The sequence below is a fragment of the Paramisgurnus dabryanus genome, chromosome 24 (assembly GCF_030506205.2).
Source record: "Paramisgurnus dabryanus chromosome 24, PD_genome_1.1, whole genome shotgun sequence".
NCBI lineage: Eukaryota > Metazoa > Chordata > Actinopteri > Cypriniformes > Cobitidae > Paramisgurnus > Paramisgurnus dabryanus.
In genome coordinates this window covers 23,947,821-23,957,170 of record NC_133360.1, presented here as the reverse complement: position 1 = coordinate 23,957,170, position 9,350 = coordinate 23,947,821, and the positions used below count along the sequence as shown (strand labels likewise).

Below are 9,350 nucleotides of genomic sequence, written 5' to 3'. Positions count from 1 at the left end.
ACTTGTTACCCCTTTGTTTCACGTAGTTACAGAGTAAGTACAGCATCTGCGGGCTGTAAATTAAAGTGGCACTTGTTACACCTTTGTTTCCTGTAGTTACAGAGTAAGTACAGCATCTGCGGGCTGTAAATTAAAGTGGCACTTGTTACACCTTTGTTTCAGGTAGTTACAGAATAAGTACGACAACTGCGGGCTGTAAATTAAAGTGGCACTTGTTACGCCTTTGTTTCACGTAGTTACAGAGTAAGTATGACATCTGCAGGCTGTAAATTAAAGTGCCACTTGTTACACCTTTGTTTCACGTAGTTACAGAGTAAGTACGACAACTGCGGGCTGTAAATTAAAGTGCCACTTGTTACACCTTTGTTTCACGTAGTTACAGAGTAAGTACGACAACTGCGGGCTGTAAATTAAAGTGCCACTTGTTACACCTTTGTTTCACGTAGTTACAGAGTAAGTATGACAACTGCGGGCTGTAAATTAAAGTGGCACTTGTTACACCTTTGTTTCACGTAGTTACAGAGTAAGTATGACATCTGCGGGCTGTAAATTAAAGTGGCACTTGTTACCCCCTTGTTCTGTGTAGTTATAGGGTAAATTCAATACTAGAGTACTGGTGTAGATAAACCTAATTTCAGCCAAAGTTATCAACAAAGAACTAAATTACAAATTTAAAAGCATAGTAGAAACACCTTAATTTAACCCAAAACAAGTTTATTTAAAACAAAAATATTTATCCAAACTATAACATATTAAATACTAACAATTTTAAAAGAATAACAAGAAACTGTAAAAACAACTAACGATGAATGAACAATTTAACAAGAGAACATCAATTTAATTATTTAAAAATAATTAACCCCTAAATTTGTTTTATAGGCAACAGCTTGTTTGCTGCCTTCATTTTTTCAATTTTCGATTTCAGCTGGGGGCAGGATGAAAGAAATTTCAGCAAATCCTTTGCATATGACTGCAAGGTTGTCCCTGCAGTATAGATAGATTTCAGTCATGTGACTTTTTACGTTATGCCGCCATCTTGAGGACCTACCAAGTACCAGTAGGCTATTGACAAGCATTGGCTACCTTGCTACGATTTACGGATTTCTTATCTTTTACTGTCTATGATTCTTACGGATACAGTAAAGGGCTACGAAAGACAACATGTCGCATCTCGACTGTCATGAAAATAAACGCTACTTAAAAAAATATATCTTGGTTAGGGTGTTATGCCTTCTCGATCCCTGATGCGTTCTTCCAGCCGCTGTCCGCTGCTACCGAACTACCACTATTTTACAACATAAGAAGGCGCGACACAACATGAAACTTTGCTCGAAGTATCACCTGGATCTCTACACATTAACGCGGGCATTGAGAACATTGTTTTTGTACACAGAGTTTACTAAAAAGAAAGGTTTTGTACAACTGACTTTGGCTGTTATGGTGTCCGCTCGTCATCTCTGCCAGACGTAAATAATCGATTTCCGAATGCGAATGAATGAATCTCACATAAGGCTCCTTTTTCAACTAGAAGGTCAATATTGTTTTTCACTTGCAACAAAACAACGACTTATGCGTGCATTTTTAAGGAACTATGCTTTAGGAGATATCATCTTTACTCTCCTCCCTCCTTACGTCGCAATTGGAGATCGATACATCTTGACTGGAAAGAAAGCGGTGAGCGGACGCCAAATCATCCAAAGTCAGTTGTTCAAAACCTTCTTTTTAGTTAACTCTGTGTTCACAAACAATGTTCTCAATGCTCAAGTTCACGTGTAGAGACATAGGCGATACTTCGAGCAAAATATCATGTTGTGTTGAGCCTTCTTAGTGTTGTTAAAATAGCGATTTTGATGCTCACAGCATATTGAAGGCATAGCTTCTAGTTCTTTTGCGACCACTTCAGGTCCTCAAAATGGCGGAAGACAAGTGATTGACGTCAGCTGACATCCATGTATAGGGAGGCACTGTGAAGTCTTCTCCCTCTGATGCAATTGCCACCTGTAATCACACAAGTAGAGAAATATTTATATATTTAGCAGAATGTCAAAAAAGAAAAAACTTGTTACACTAGTACAATAATTGGAAATGAATGGGGAAATATGGAAAAAAAATGTTTTTGTGTGTGTACAATTCACAAATCAGCCACGATATAAAAAAGTGCACAGCATGAATGAATGGGTGAAACTCTAAAGCATCAAGAGTGCAAGACAGACAGACAGACACACCCACCCTATATCACGAAATTACGTGACTATTTCACGCATGGACCAGCGTGAAAATGTCATGCTTTGCCGTGTTTGAGCGTGAGCATGTCACGCTTTTCTGTTTGTGTCACTGTCACGTATTGGTTACTCAACTTTTTTGTCCTATTTTCAAACCATTGTTGCTTCGATTTAGGGTTAGATTTGGTGCTTGTGTTATATGTCACTTTAAGTATTTGTCACTTTAATTATTGGTTTATAAAAAAAAGATACAAGGCTTATTCTTTTATATTTTCTAAACTTTAACCAGATTTCCCCTGTTGGGGTTAGAGTTTGTTTAGGTAAGGATGTAATTTTATGTAAATCTAACCCTAAACCGAAGCGACAATGGTTAGAAATTAGGACAAAAAAGTTGAGTAACCAATACGTGACAGTGACACAAACAGAAAGCGTGACATGCTCACCCTCTGCACGCGACCCTCTGCACGCGCTTCTCCCGGCTTCGCTCTTCACAAGCACCTGCCTGCTCTTGTGCTCAGCGCGAACTCAAGTCATTTAAAAAAAAAATTACCTCATAGAATAACATTGTTTTAGCGTTTCTTTTTTCTTTCTTCAGGTAGTAACTTAAATATATGAGAAGGAAAATATATTTGAGTGATTTGATTTCCGATCGATTTGACACGTCTACGCTATTAAGAGAATATGAAGTTAGAAGCTTTTGAAAGGTGACTAAACAGCAGTGGTAAGATATTACGTTTACCTAAAGCGAATAGAATGTGTGTTTGTCATTTCGTTTTACCTCAGAGTCTAACATTTATTCTAGCGAAAATAAACGGCTATGGTAAGATCTGTTAACCTAAAGGGAATTAAATGTTTATTCCTTTTTAATAAATATCTGTTTTAAGTCTTCTATATTGTGTTAAAGTCACTGGTTGTTTATATATTTGATAGAAGAAAACATTCCTTGCTATTAAACAAAAACCTTGGAAAATAACATTCTAGAAACCAAAAACTAATGTTAGGGGAACGTTTTGGGTACCAAATTGTTAGCTGGGGATGGGCAGAAATAGTTGGCTTACATGGAAATCCAGGATTTATCAATATTCTACATTAAACAGTGTATTTTTTATTCGGGCTGCTTGAATTCATTTAGGGCTACCAAAAATGAAAGAGTGCCTGCCCGAAGGGCTATCAGGGATTAAAAAATTTTGCGAGCCCTGGTATCTCTATGGCAAACTTGCGGGGGAGGGCTGAGCCCACTCGGAACTACGGGAGCACAGAGGGGAGTGTTAGCGGATGTTAAAGAGGAAACCGATTTAATTCAAACAAATCGATGTTAAACTACACATTCGAGTTAATCGATAAAATCGATTTATCGCCCAAGCCCTATCTGATTGTGTAGTTTGTTTAGTGTGTTGTGATTCGATAGCAGCTTAGTAGCTTGCCGTTAGCTAAGCAGACGACTGACGTATTCCTGTGGGCGGAGTTTAGTAAAAAAAAAATTCTACTGAGGTCATTAAAGCAGGAAGTAGAGGGCTAAAGTCCAAAATGGCCGTTCGCTGTAGGCTTTGAAAGAGGAATTCTGTTAAAGAAAATATATCACCTGGGAGTGAACTTTGAGCTTCATCATTTTACAAGTATTATTAATGCTATTATAGCAACATTACACACTAACTAGGGTTTAAAAAAAGGGATATAGAAGAACGTGACCTTTAACTAAAGGTGGCATAGGCATAACAGATTTCACACTTTTAAAACCTGTGCTTTTAATATTGTCTGAACATTTGTAGATAAATAACATATATAACATATTTTGAGTTTATGCATGAGAGCGCCCTCTTGCTTTTGGATGTGGCAGCATTTGACCATAACTTATTGAGAAACTGGGCATAATAATTGTACAATTAATTATTACACCCCTACAGTATAGCCACTGTGCATCTGTGATGGATAAAAGTTTGCCGCACAATGGGTAACACTGAATAGACACACAACAGTACATCATCTAATCATACAAAAGAAGTAATGTAGTACCTATTATAACACAACATAGCTGTGTTTTTTAAAGGCCTTCTTCACCCCTGAACCATCCATGTTCATTGTTGCCATCAATCTGTTTGTAAGAACTCTGATAAAAGAAAAAAGACAACCAATTATATACATGATAACAGTAATCGTATTTATGTGTTTGGTGAGGGGAAAGATGTGGAACTAGGGCTGTCGTGGTGAAGGAATTTCCCTTGCAGTGATTTTGCGTGGCTAACTAGCGCGCTATGCTGTTTTAAATGTCTTTCCCTTATGAGAAAAAGATTAACAAGCTATACTATTATATAAATATATTTTTTGAAAAAACTAAAATAAATTGAAGAACAATTTCTTAACAAGAAGTTTTTTTAAGTGCAAATTTACATAGCATCGGCAAATACAAAACAAAGCAGTGTCTTAAAAATACATGTAAATTAGACCGTATTTATGCCCCTGTAAATGTACAAAACGAATGCAATATAGAAGGCAATGAATATTTATTTATGGCAAATTCAATAGTATATTAGTAGATAAATTAACGTGTATCTATTAAGTATGAAAACGAATAAATCATTGTTTTGGCTAAATTAATCTGGATAGATCATTTTTTAGACTGATTTGTCATAATTTCAGATCAAGCTTAAATGCTATCTATAACAACTTAAATTATATCCCGAGTGTAACTTGGTCGAAAATATGTAGAAATATAGCCTATGCGAGAACAAATTACAGAACAAAAATGTTTAGCTCACGCGGACTGAACGAAAAGCCGTTAATTAAGCGAACTCTCTGTAAAATAGAGGACGTGCAGAAACAATCGGGTCGGCAGATGATCATCAATGTTTCTAATGTTTCACGCAGAGACTGGTGACAAAAAACTTTAATATCTAAATGTCCAGGTAAGAGTCAAGTGTTCAGTCAGTTAATAATAAAGCAACCGGCGTTAATGGCTGCAGTTTCCTCATCCACGGAGCGGACGCTGTAGATACACAAAGAAAAAAACTAAATGTTTTTATTTTAAGTGGTTTTAATGCTGGTAAGCAATCAGTTATATTATGGTGCTTTGTAGAGCTGCAACTAACGACTATTTCTTCTGTCGACTAATCTAGCGATTATTTTTCCGATTAGTCGACTACTCTAACGACTATTTTTTATTATTAATACAGTGTTCTTTTTTTTATTAGCTATTTAATCTGTTGGATAATCTGTTTTTCTACTCTGTCTGATCTGACAGTCATTGTTTGTTTTATTGTATTTTAACACAACTGAATGCTATTTTCACATATTATCTGTTCTGTTGTCAGACATATAGGGGCAGTTTCCCAGACAGGGATTAGACTAGTCCTAGACTAAAATAAATATAAGAGCTGTCCAAACTGAAAACATCTTGCACTGACATATCTTAAAATACATCAGTTCCCTTAGTTTGGCCTAAAAAAGCACACAAGTACTGTTTTTAGTAAGGCATGTTTGTTTAAACTAATTATATTTCTTAATTAAACTAAGGCCTAGTCCTGGCATAAACTAATCTCTGTCCAGGAAACCAGCCCAAAGACTATTAAAATAGTGACTTAACATGACCAATAACCTTGTGTTTAATCCAACCAGCTGTTACTTTAACTACTAAGTTACTAAAATCTTGATTTATAAACGCGACATCGCAGACAATTCGGCGCAAATTAAAAAAATGCCATTACACAGAGTTACTACAGAAGGCATGCGCGGGCATAGGAGAGAGAGAGAGAGCTCGCGCAGTGTATGTGGGAAAACACTGCTAACCTCATGATAAACTCAAATCAGTCGTCTTCTCTGCCAGTAACATCTGACGTTTACGTGAAAATGCAAGTACACAGAGGAATCCGCATAGAATCCGCATGGAAAACACAGCCAACTTTTAATTCTTTCATTCAGTGTCATGTATGAGAGGCGCTGTCTAGGGGCTTCACGCAGAGAAAGAGAGAGAGCGTGCGTGCACAAGAGAGGCACCACCGAGCGCTCACAACAACAAATGAAGCCGTTTTAAATGAAAATAAAAATGTAAATGTTGCGGCCATTGTTGATTTTGTGGCGCACACAAACAAATCAATGTATGTATAACACTGCCAGGAGCAGAAGCCGCCATTAGGCGAAATTAATGTAAACAGCGACGCGTCGACGCATTTTACGCATGTCGACGTATTTTCATAGTCGACGTAATCGATGACGTCGACGCGTCGTTGCAGCACTAGTGCTTTGTATTTGTGTTGATCAGTTAAATTAAAGTAATTTTAATCTTTAAAACTGCACCTAGATGCAGACGACGCAGCTATTCTGTCATCTTAGTTTCACTTCTTTCACACATTCACTGTATGATTTAACGAAATATGAATAGTATAGTATTACATTTTGAATTGAAATTTACGAAAAACAAGTTACTCTCTTAACTCTTGACAATCTATTTGGCCTTTATTATACATGTATGATGTGAAAAACAAGAAGGGCATAGCTATATATGAATTTAATGTGAAAAGCGCGGTTGTTGCGGTTACGTGTCATTCATGTGGTTAAGCTTCTCAGCAGTGCGGAAATACAGGATTGCGGTTACCGGGACAGCCCTATGTGGAACACGTTCCATTGTTACACCAAACAGCACATATAGGCTAACATACAAGGAGAGGAAAAAAACCCTGGATAAGCAAATCACAGGGAGAGATTCAGAGCACCCACTCACCCCTGGGCCCCGGACAACGTCACATGGTGAAAGATGCAAGAGTCACAACCCTGGCACGGACAATCCGGATAGTAGTCTCTGGAGGAGCATGAAGGAACACAATGGCTGGAACAAACAGAGACTCCAAACAAACGATCTGACAAAGACAAGAGAGACAGGGTGTTAAATATCAGGTGGAATGAGCAGCAGCTTACATCTCCTAAAACTGTCATTTTACATTCATAAGGTTTATTTTCAGGGTTTTTCCTGGCACAAAAGGAGGCGGAGGTGGTGTCATCCTGATCTTAACTTGTACACACACGTAGGCCTACCGTACCTTTAAGTGGCTTACCCAAAGTGACTTCAACGTATTATTTCTAATAAAAGTTGATTAAAATGACAATTATTAAGTAAAAATTTATATAAAACATTAATTATTTTACCAAACAGGGATGTTTTTAATAAAATAAAGCTTTTTATCACCTTTAACTAACTTTTTAGCCCACAATGGCCAACTGAATTAACCAGTTTTACTAAATGATCAAAGCTCATTCACATCTTGCAATCTCTGTTGCAATCTCTGTGGTTTATTTTAAATAACCCAATCAGGGTATATTCAGGAATCATAGAGATGAATTTACTACCTTTTTCACCACCTTCACAAGATTTTTTACTACCAACACGACATATGACTGAAAAGTTCAATAGCTTAAATGAAGCGGTTCAAATGAGTCATTCGTGTGCGAGAACGTCGTACTGGGGAACTCGCTGTGTACAGTTACAATATAGCCTAACTTACCGATTTAATGATCCAACTGCACTGATAAAGACATAACAATGATGTTGCCTACGATACGTCATATTAATTTCGCATCCAACTTTAGTGGACAATTTTTTGAATAACTTTTATTAGTACGAACAAAAACTGTAAAACTAACATTACTCGCGACATTTCAAAATCGTAGACATTTTAAAAAACAAGTTATCTGCTTAATGGATCTAACTCTGTTAAATTACCTCAGAATCCTTCACAGTAATGTTACATTAACTAAGGGTAATTTCAATTCACAAAAAGAACAAATTAATCATTGCAACGTCAAATATTTAATCAAAACACAATCTTCTAAGTTTTTAAAGTCACCAAATTATGTTTTATTTCATGAGATGTTTATTACTCACCTGATAAAAGCGCCAACTTTCTTGAGCTGCTTCGACTTCCCCTCACAGCTGGCCTGACGTGATGACGTGCGTTTCAACGGTCATCAACGTCATAAATCTTCCAAATATTTTTTATTTTATGTTTTTCCGTGTATACGTGTATAACATTGTCATCCTAGGTTTGCATCAATTTACACACAAAAATAAATAAATTAATTGTTGTAGTCCATTATTTAGCTGCAGAGAAACCCCAGAATGTCCAAAAGCTATGGCGCCATCTACAGGTGGAATTAGGAATAGAGAATATAAATAGGCATTGTAGGTCCTACATTTTTCATAATTACAATTTTTTTTTTTTTTAACAAATATGATTTTTTTTAAGAACCCTAGCATTGCATCTATCAGATAAAGACAATAAAATGTAAATAATTTAAAAATATGTAGCATTTTCACTATGAAAACTCTAACTAATGTTAATTTTCCATATATTACCATGTAGTTGTAATACTTTATATGCTTACATTATAGGGTATTACAATTTCATTATCAATTACAGCAAATGTATTTTAATTTAAAAGTATATAATATCACTAAAAATAAAAAATGATTTTTAAAAAAAATAAGTACTTCATGTGGGGTTACAGCAAAAATGCTGCCCTTTTTTGTCAAATATAATAATTACTGTTCGCTTAATTATTTCATTATCAGTAATTCACATAAATATTTTTTTTTGTTTGTTTATTTGTTTTACCCACAGAAGTTGCAGAAGTCCACTTTTATGCAGAATTCTCACCAAGATGCGTATAAATGACACGCAGTGTGATTATCGTGCAATAGATACGCCAAATTCCGATTTTGCGTGCATATGATACGCCAGTCCTTCCCATTCACTTATATGGCGAATCGTTTCGTGACGTTTTATTTATTGTTTTCTCATTTGTTTTCTGTTTTTTACCATTTTCGCTTGGGTTTAGGGTTAGAACAACTTTTTGTTATATAAAAATGACATTCTAACCCAAACCCCAACTCTAACCCCAACTCCAAGCGACCATGGCTTAAATATAGATAAACACTTAGAGAAACCTGTATATTAAATAACCTGCTTAAACAAATGTGAAATCTAACCCTAATCCCAAGCGAAAATGGTTTAAAAAACAGAAAACAAATGAGAAAACAATAAATAAAACGTCACGAAACGATTCGCCATATAAGTGAATGGGAAGGACTGGCGTATCATATGCACGCAAAATCGGAATTTGGCGTATCTATTGCACGAT

The 9,350-nt window shown here is 36.0% G+C and overlaps 1 long non-coding RNA gene across 1 annotated transcript; it reads right to left on the bottom strand.

The window, feature by feature from the left end:
* Positions 1–598: 598 nt before the first annotated feature.
* Positions 599–8,212, bottom strand: LOC135741218 (uncharacterized). The gene is made up of 4 exons (XR_010529379.2): positions 8,095–8,212; positions 6,937–7,072; positions 4,236–4,329; positions 599–1,998 (listed from the first exon to the last, which is right to left on the bottom strand). It is a non-coding gene; the product is annotated as an uncharacterized lncRNA (long non-coding RNA).
* Between the last annotated feature and the right edge of the window lie 1,138 nt (positions 8,213–9,350).